Source organism: Piliocolobus tephrosceles, chromosome 16 (assembly GCF_002776525.5).
Source record: "Piliocolobus tephrosceles isolate RC106 chromosome 16, ASM277652v3, whole genome shotgun sequence".
Lineage (NCBI taxonomy): Eukaryota > Metazoa > Chordata > Mammalia > Primates > Cercopithecidae > Piliocolobus > Piliocolobus tephrosceles.
In genome coordinates, this window is record NC_045449.1 from 39,601,031 (window position 1) to 39,610,776 (window position 9,746).

General features: G+C 38.7%; 1 pseudogene; it reads right to left on the minus strand.

The window, feature by feature from the left end:
• Positions 1 to 7,641: 7,641 nt before the first annotated feature.
• Positions 7,642 to 9,100, minus strand: LOC111537301 (annotated as a pseudogene).
• Between the last annotated feature and the right edge of the window lie 646 nt (positions 9,101 to 9,746).

The window sequence follows — 9,746 nt, forward strand, 5'->3', positions numbered from 1 at the left end:
GCATTCAGTTTTATAAGGGAAGTAGAGTATAAAAGTTCAGAAAATTTGCAGCCTGACAGTATGATAGAAAAGAAAATCCCATTTTATGAGAAATTCAAGCCAGCTGCAGAACTTTGCATAAGTAATGAGGAGCTGAATGTTAATCACCAAGACAATGGAGAAAATGTATCCAGGGCATATCAGAGGCAGCAGTCACTCCCATCACAGACCTGGAAGCCTAGGAGGAAAAAAATGATTTCATGGGCCAGGCCTAGGGTCCCCATGCTATGTACAGCTTAGGCACTTGGTGCCCTGCATCCCAGTCACTCCAGCTAGGGCTGAAATGGGCCAATGTAAAGCTCAGATCATGGCTTCAGAGGGTGCAAGCCCCAAGCCTTGGCAGTTTTTATGTGGTGTTGAGCTTATGAGTGCATAGAAGTCAAGAATTGGGGTTTGGGAATCTCTGCCTAGATTTCGGAAGTATGGAAACATCTGGATGCCCGGGCAGAAGTTTGCTGCAGAGGTGGGACCCTGTGGAGAACCTCTGATAGGGTAGTGCGAAAGGGAAATGTGGAGTTGAAGCCCCCACACAGAGTCCCTACTGGGGCACCACCTAATGGAGCAGTGAGAAGAGGGCTACTGTCCTCCAGACCCCAGAATGGTAGATCCACTGACAGCTTGCACCATGTGCTTGGAAAAGCCACAGACACTCAACAACAGCCCATGAAGGCAGCCAGGAAGGAAGCTGTACCCTGCAAAGCCACATAGGCAGAGCTGCTCAAAGCCGTGGGAGCACCTCTTGTATCAGTGTGACCTGGATGTGAGATATGGAGTCAAAGGAGATCATTTTGGAGCTTTAAGATTTGACTGCCCTACTGGATTTCAGACTTGCATGAGGCCTGTAGCCCCTTTGCTGTTTCCAATTTCTCCCGTTTGGAATGGTTGTATTTATCCAATGCCTATATCCCCATTGTATCTAGGAAGTAATTAACTTGCTTTTGATTTTACAGGTTCATAGGCATAAGGAACTTGCCTTGTCTTGGATGAGACTTTGGACTTCAGACTGTAGACTTTGAGCTAATGCTGAAATGAGTTAAAACTTTGAGGGACTGTTGGGCAGGCATGATTGGTTTTGAAATATGAGAACATGAGACTTGGGAGGGGCTGGGGTGGAATGATATGGTTTGGCTGTGTCCCCACCCAAATCTCATCTTGTAGCTCCCACAATTCCCATGTTTTGTGAGAGGGGGACCTGGTGGGAGGTAATTGAATCATGGGGGCAGATCTTTCTGTCCTGTTCTTGTGATAGTGAATTGGTCTCACGAGATCTGATGGTTTTAAAAATGGGAGTTTCTCTGCACAAGCTCTTTTTTTACCTGCTGCCACCCACGTAAGATGTGACTTGCTTCTCCTTGCCTTCAACCATGATTGTGAAGCTTCCCCAGGCATATGGAACTGCTAGTCCAATAAACCTTTTTCTTTTGTAAATTTCCCAGTCTCAGTTATGTCTTTGTCAACGGTGTAAAAACAGACTAATACACCAGTATTTTTTGTTTTGGATCAGGTGCTTAGTGTTAGGTGGACATAGTTGAGTCCAAGAGCACTCCAAGGTAAAAACCCATTAAAAAAAAATCACCAGGGTAAGACTTGGCACTTACATTATTTTTTTTGTTTTCGGTGAGTTTGTATTTTTTCATGGTGGTCATATCCTCATCTGTATTAAAGTACAGCAGACTTAATTTGAGTATCTGGCAGTAGAGAAGGTCAGGCCCCAAAGAGTGCAAAGTGGCTTCTCAGCTACAACCTCAGTCCACCCGAAAGGGAGTCTTTCACTATCACTCACTTTTAGTAGGCAAATGTTTTCATTTGCTCTCAGGTAAAGTACTCCTAAGAGCTGGGCAGCTTCTTTATCAAAGACTGAAAGAATGGTGACGAGAAAAGGCAGATTAGAACAAAAGAAAAAGTTATTAGAGGTAACCAACATAATTGATAACAATGAAATGGTTTCATGATTTCTCTTATGCCAAAAAGCACAGAAAATCTATTATATTTCCTGCTGTGATCTAAAATAGGTTAAAAGTGGCCTTAACTACATTAGGATAGTTTTGTTTTGCTTCTGGGAATGCTGAAAAAAACCCAACTTGTTTTGATTTCATATTGTCTGAAATGCGCCGAAGAAAATTAGTTAAACCACACAATCTGGGTTATTTTTCAGGCAGATGATAGGCTAACATTTGCCAACTGCCCATGGTGCCAGAAGCATGAAGTGTAGTGGGTGTGTCAGTGCCCCGACAACCTCTGTTTTACAGAATGCTCTTGCATTAGAGACTTAGAATGACCTATACTTAAATTCCTGGGATATTTCATATGCCTGGTGATTTGACATTCACTCATTCTCAGGAATGAATGGTTCACAGCATAGTCTAGTCAGATAATTGAGGTATGATTCCCTGGTGGACACTGTTGGCCTCTCTTATTTCTCAGGGCAGCATCTATTGGCACATTCCATGAATGGCAACAAGTTAGTTGCTCTGGCATAAATTACTTCCTGCTGAAACTTTTCAATTATCAGATGCATTAAAATACTCTTTCTCTAGTTTTCAGTAGCAAGTTAGAATTTTCTTCATTTTACTGATTAATTTATCTTCAGGGAACTTTGAGAATGGATGAATCAAAATTGTATGCTTTACACCCTAATTTGGATAAAACAGAACCCATTTAAAATATATATTGCATATTTTAATGCCTGACTAAAATATAGCAGACTTAATTTGAGTATCTGGCAGTAGAGAAGGTCAAGTTATTCAAATAACTTGAATAAAGATTTATATTGAATATAAAAGAAACCATTATATCATGCTAATTAACACTGTTTACAAAATTCTTTTAAAACTTGTTGGCAAAAACTTTTCTTACAAGGTAGAAAATTCATCAGTGTTTTCCACTAAGCCGAGAGTAATGTCCCCACTTCCCCTTTCTCCCTTTCTCTCTTCCTCTGGCTTTCTTTCTGTGCTCTCCAATGCTAATCTCTTGTTTATAAGAAGTAAACATCTCCAATGTCTTAATTTTGTCTAGATTTCATTTCTACATAATTTAAGCAGCAGTTCTGTAGGTTATATGGTTACATTTTGCCAATAAAGAGCTTTGATTAAAATGATGGCTCCATGTCTGATTTTCTTGAATTCAATTTACTAGATACAATGGGAACTTGTTATATTCTCTCTCTGTCCAGTCTTCTTGGAGTACCATTACTATATTTGGGGATTTTCCAGTCAAATAGAACTTTCCCAGTCTCGCCAGGTTCCTTTGCATCCAGTTCCCATGCATGTGTCCTGGGCATCACCTGCTAAATACTTCACTCTCATGGACTAAATTGTGTTTCCCCCTCCCCCAAATTCATACATTAAAGCCCTAACTCCCAATGTAACTGTATTTGAAACAGGATCTTTAGGAAGTAATTAAGGTAAAATGAGGTCATAAAAGTGGGGCCCTGATCTGATAAGACTGTGGCTATATAAGAAGAGGAAGATATATTTAAGACACACACACATATATATATCTTATATATATATAAATAATACATTTGCAAATTGTTTCAACTTTTTCACTACTTTAAATGCAGTCTAATCCTCAAAACAGTTTTGAATTAAATAGTATAGACATTATTACATGCATTTCTAAAATGAAGAATGAGAAGCAATGAAAGTTTTCAAACTATTGAGTAAAAAGTTTTCAGAGATTGAGTAATAAATTTGAAAAATTACAGAATTCTAATTAGAAAGGAAAAAGGACTCAGGCCTCCTGAACATATATCATACAATATATGCTCATGTATTTCCTCTCTTTACCATTATATGGTTTTACTTTTAAGTTTTATGGAGCCCTCTAGAAATTACCATTACTTTTTATACTCATAAAGACTCTTGTTTCCTTTCATTTCTACCATATTACACTGTTCACATTCTCTCACATTCTCCTAAAGATTTTTCAGTTTAATTTTTTACTCTGCTTATGCTCAACCTGATCATCCTTTTATTTATTAGCAGCTTTGTATTTAGTTTAATTCCATTCTTTGCAAGTGTTATTTATAGTACAAGTGTAATAATAACTTTTGGAGAGCTGAATTTATATTCATTAATTATTCAGACTAGGTAGGCTAATATTCACAAAATACGATCTCATTGATACTTCTGTGTTTTGGAAGTCCTGCTTTTTCAGCTTCCTGTCAGCTTTGATCACTGATTTCTTTGCTAGTAGGTGAAATTCTAATGATCGCATCTTGGATACAATTTATATAGATGAATAAATATATCATTTTGATAATTATTATATCAAATAATTTGATAGTTATATAGTGTGATAGTAGGCATATATCCTTAGGAAAATAAAGATATTATAAAGCAGCAGATAGACAAGATATTTGTTTGCCTTCTCTTTCTCTCACACTCCACACAAATCCATCACCAGGTCCTCTGGCTCTATCTGCTTAATGTGTTTATGTCACTTTTGGTCCTAGCAGGAAGCAGACAGCACATTCATTTTAGAATAATTTGAGTGACTGTTTAATAAAAAAGCTTTTTAATAAAGGTGTGGGCAGAGTATTTGGGTAACACAGAGCTAGTGCAGTAACCTGAGGGGAATAACAACCCCAGGACTGAAGGGGCCAGGGAAGGAGCAGTTACCACAGACTGGAAGGAGAGAGTCCTGGGGAGGAGGCTGCTTTGGAGGAGCCTGTGGGAGGGATGAGGCAAATCCGTAGCAAGTCCTCTGGAGGGAGTCAGGGGAATGAATAGCTCTCTTCTGTCAACCTGATACCAGGGTGGAATGAGTAGACACAGTCCACACAAGTCAGCCTTTAAAGGGAGATGGATGGTAGAGATGCATCTGGAGAGTCAATGGACTATATCAGGCACAATATCTAAATCTGATTACTATTCAGCACCTTCATCGTAATCACCTTGGAACAAACAGTCCTCATATTTTTCCTAAGCTATTGCAATACCCTTTTACTCCTCTAATTTATTTCCTCTTCAACCTATTACGTATTTTCCATAAGCAGTCAGAGTGATTTACAATCTCTCAGTTAACAAAGACACATCTTTTCTTAAAACTCTTCAATGGCTCCCAGATTATGAGCGTTAAGTGAAAAGTCCTTATCGTGAATGACTGAATATGATCTAGCCTGCTAATCACCTTTACTGTTATCTCCTATTTAAAGCAGTTCCACCTATCTTTTACCCCAAATCTCCAGCCACACTGTATTAGTTTGCTGTTGCTACTGTAACACAGTACCACACACTTAATGGCTTAAGTAACATAAATGTATTACTTTACATTTATGGAGATCAGAATTTTAATATCAAGGTGTTGACAGGGCTGTGATACTCACGAAAGCTGTGGGAAAGAAGCTATGTCCTCACCTTCTTCATCTCCTGGATGCCACCTACATTCTTAGGCTCACAGCCCCTTTCTCCAATTTCAAAGCTAGCATCTTAGCTTGTTCTCACCTCTCTGATCTCCTGCCTGCCTTTTATACAGACTCTTGTGATTAAAATGGGCACACATGGATAATTTAAAATAATCATCACATATAACTATCAGTATGGTCAGTATTTTCATTTTTGCCATTCTGATCGATAAAATAGTATTTCATTTATTTCGCTTATTTTTTTTTTTTTTCTGAGACAGAGTCTCGTTTTGTCACCCAGGCTGGAGTGCAGTAGTGTGATCTCTGCTCACTACAAGCTCCACCTCCTGGGTTCATGCCATTCTCCTGCCTCAGCCTTCCAAGTAGCTGGGACAACAGGTGCCTGCCACCATGCCCGGCTAATTTTTTGTAATTTTAGTAGAGATGGCGTTTCACCGTGTTAGCCAGGATGGTCTCGATCTCCTGACCTCGTGATCCACCCACCTCAGCCTCTCAAAGTGCTGGGATTACAGGCCTGAGCCACTGCCCCGCTGGTCTATTTTGCATTTTTTTAAATTTCAATTTTGAGTGTTTTAAGATTTTTTTGAGATTTATACTTCTTTTTTTATCCCCTGGTGTTAAGAATGAACAAATCTTTCACCTTTTAAAAATACTTCTTTTCCTGTGACCTGTTTTCAACATTCATTAATTTTTTATCAATTTACTCTTTTTATTGATTAGTTTGTGATTTTCATATGGTAACAAAATTAGTCTTTTGTCTGCAGTAGGTATTTCAAATATTTTTAAGTTTATTATCTTTCAAGCTGTTTTTGTGTTTATTCAAGAATTTTCTGGATTTTTTTTGTTTTTTGTTTTTTGAGACGAGGTTTTGCTCTTGTTGGCCAGGCTGCTAGAGTGCAATGGCACTTCAGCTCACTGCAACATCTGCCTCTCTGGTTTAAGGGATTCTCCTGCCTCAGGCTCTCAAATAGTTGGACTTATAGGCACCTGCCACCATGCCAAGCTAATTTTTTAGATTTTTAGTAGAGACAGAGTTTCACCATTTTGGTCAGGCTGGTCTTGAACTCCTGACCTCATGTAATACACCTGCCTTGGCCTCCCAAAGTGCTGAGATTACAGGAGTGAGCCACTGTGCCTGGATGAATTTTCTACTTTTATAGCATAAAAAGTCAGTTTTCTCTTTAATGTTTGAGTATTTCCTTGCATGCTTAAAAAGACTTTATTTAATTTTGTGTGTGTGTGTGTGTTTAAAGTCGAGGTCTCCCTGTGTTGCCAAGTCTGGTCTCGAACTCTAGGGCTCAAGCTATCCTCCTTTCACCTTGGTCTCCCAAAGTGTTGAGATGACAGGTGTGAGCCACCACACCCAGCCAAATAAAACAGAAATACTTCATTCTTGAACATTTTTACATTACTTTAAAAATATCTTCTAGGACTTTAAAATTATTTTTACATTGAAATGACTGATTCATGAGGGAGTCAGAAAAAATTAAGACACAGAATTTTATTTTTTTATTTTATTTTTTCCAAATCACATTGGGAGATTTTTATTAACTTAAATTGACATTCTTAATTTTGTCTACAAGTCCTTGGTAAATATGCCTTTATTTGAAACAAACCTACAGGTGTTTCTTAATATGACAGAATCTGAAGACTTGCAGTTATCAGTGTTTCCTAATGATTAAAACAATGTTCAAATAATTACAAAGTTACTTCATCAAAATACTTAGAAGAATATTCTGAGGAGTGTTTGAAAGCTCTATTTATAAATAGTGATTGATACATTTATTATGTATTTGGTGCTGAAGATAAACACTTTTTACATAAAACATTGTTTTAATCTGGTCTACTAATAAGGCTAGTTATTAGCTATACTGTATTTTAACACTAAAGAATAAAGCTTTATCTTCATATTTATCTTATTTATAGGACTCTTATCAATGAAGAACTTTGTATCCAACAATAATAAACTGGCAAATTGCAAGTTATGTTTTGTAGGAAAAGCAAAAAAGACTGTGACAAAATAAAGAAGATACCTGCGTTATACATGCTTCGTGCAAACAGTCCATTCTGAATGGTACAATTAAATGTAGACCAAGTCCTTTTAAATGTTTGTGTGCCGAGATGGCAACTACAATCTCCACACACTAAAAAGAAAAAGAACAGTAACACAGAACACAGTATTCTTAATGATTATAGCACATTCAACACCTTCAGCCATCCACTGGGTTTTCAGATCATATCGGCAACTGAAATTTCACATCCACATGTGCTTGCTTCGCTGAGGTCACCATTTCAGAGAGCTTTACAGCCATTCTAGCAGCTTCATCCAAGTCATCTCAAGCAAGTATTTTAAGTCCACTGTTGGCTATCAGTGCCTTAGCATCATCGACTTGTGTACCTTGTAACCGTACCACAACAGGTATTTTAATTTCCAAATCTTTTACTGCCATGACTATACCCTGTGCAATAACATCACAGTGCATGATTCCTCCAAAATTGTTGACCAGAATAGCCAGTACCTTTTTATCTGAGGTGATAAGCTTAAATGCTTCTGTTACTCGATAGACTGTAGCGTCACCACCAACATCAAGGAAGTTGGCTGGAGTCTCTCCATGAAGTTTTATTATATCCATTATGGCCACAGCCAAACCAGCACCATTTACTAGGCAGCCTATATTTCCATCGAGGCCAATGCAGTTGAGATTTGCCTTAGCAGCATCTTGGTCCCTTTCATCTTCCTGGGTCCAGTCCTGTATATCAAAGATTTTCTTTTGGTGATAGGCTGAATTAGAGTCAAAATTGATCTTTGCATCCATACACAATACAACTCCGTCTGAATCTTCCACCACTGGATTTATTTCTATCATGGTTGCGTCGTATTTCAGAAAAAGTCTGTAAAGCTAGACCATGTTTTATGCTGTGATTCCACAGTATTAGGTGGAAATCCTGTCTTCTGTGCAAGCTGAAGAGCTTGTTCCTTTTTGATGCCTTCTTCAGTATCAATAGTTCTTTAATTATTGCTTCAGGAGTCTCGGCAGCAACATCTTCAATGTTGACACCACCATGTGAACTTCCCGTTAATATAGGACCTTGAAATGACCTTTCCATTGTTATTGCAAAGTAGTAGTATCTCCTGGGATATTTTCGCTCACAGACCAATACTTGGTTGCATATTCTGCCCTTCTCTCCCATTTGCTTGGTAAACGATTTTTCCCCAATCACTTGTGAAGAAATAGCTTTTGCTTCTTCTGGAGAGAAAACTACCTTCACTCATCCTTTGAGGCCACATTCAAATGTTCCTTTCCCTCTAACACCAGATAAAACTTGGGCCTTTATCACAACATCTTTTGAACTTAATTTTTTTGGCAACTGCGTAAGCTTCATCTGGTGATTTTGCCACATATCCTTTGGGAACGGAGACACCATCTTCTTGCAATAATTCCATACCCATGTATTCATGTAGTGAGAGATTCTTTTGCTGTTGCTGCTGTGCTTGGAGTCCATGGTTATTAATCCAGAACTTCCCAGAACCTTCCCCCAGAAAAGGCAAGTCAGCAAGCGCCGCTGGTCCTCCGACGTTCCCACCCAGGACAGCTGAGCAGCGGCCCGCAGGGCCATCCGAGGCCGGTGGTTCTCAAGGGTAGAGACGGACACGAGCCGACCATAGAACATGGAGGCCGCCGTTTCTGAGTCGGACCCCCAGAATTTTATTTTTTCAAATAACTAGCCCTCTCATATTTTGAAATATCCACCTTTCTCCCACACATACCCCACTCAATTCCCTTAAGTTCCAGGGCCCATTTGGGATCACATATTCTGTGATGTTGATCTGTCTGTTTAATCTTACCGTAGCTTATAAGTGTTTCCCTTACCTCTTTACTCAAACATCATCTGCCTTTCTCAGAACAATGTTTTCCTGAAGCACTCGCTAATGCTTTTCTCCTCCTTTATCCTCATACTCCCAAACTGGGATGGAATAAGTGTTTTTCATATTCCTTATTACTGCTTCCACAACTCTCCTCTCTCTAAAAATACCCAACTTTAACGTCTCAAACTGATTTTTGAGTCACTTCCACTCCATCTTTGAAATTCTTAACTCTCTGTCCTCCATATTCCTGTTATGATCTTGGCCATTTTAATATCCATGTAGCTAGTCTCTGTTTCTGCATCTTCTCTTTGCCATTGAGCTTATCTTTCATGCTATCCCACCAACTCCCGCAATCATGTTCTGATCCTTTTCATGCCCACAACACAACATTTCTTGATCCTCACTTCTTAGTTCATACACTTCCTCTTCTCGATAATCTTCCTTTACACCATACATGAATCATTCTTTGTT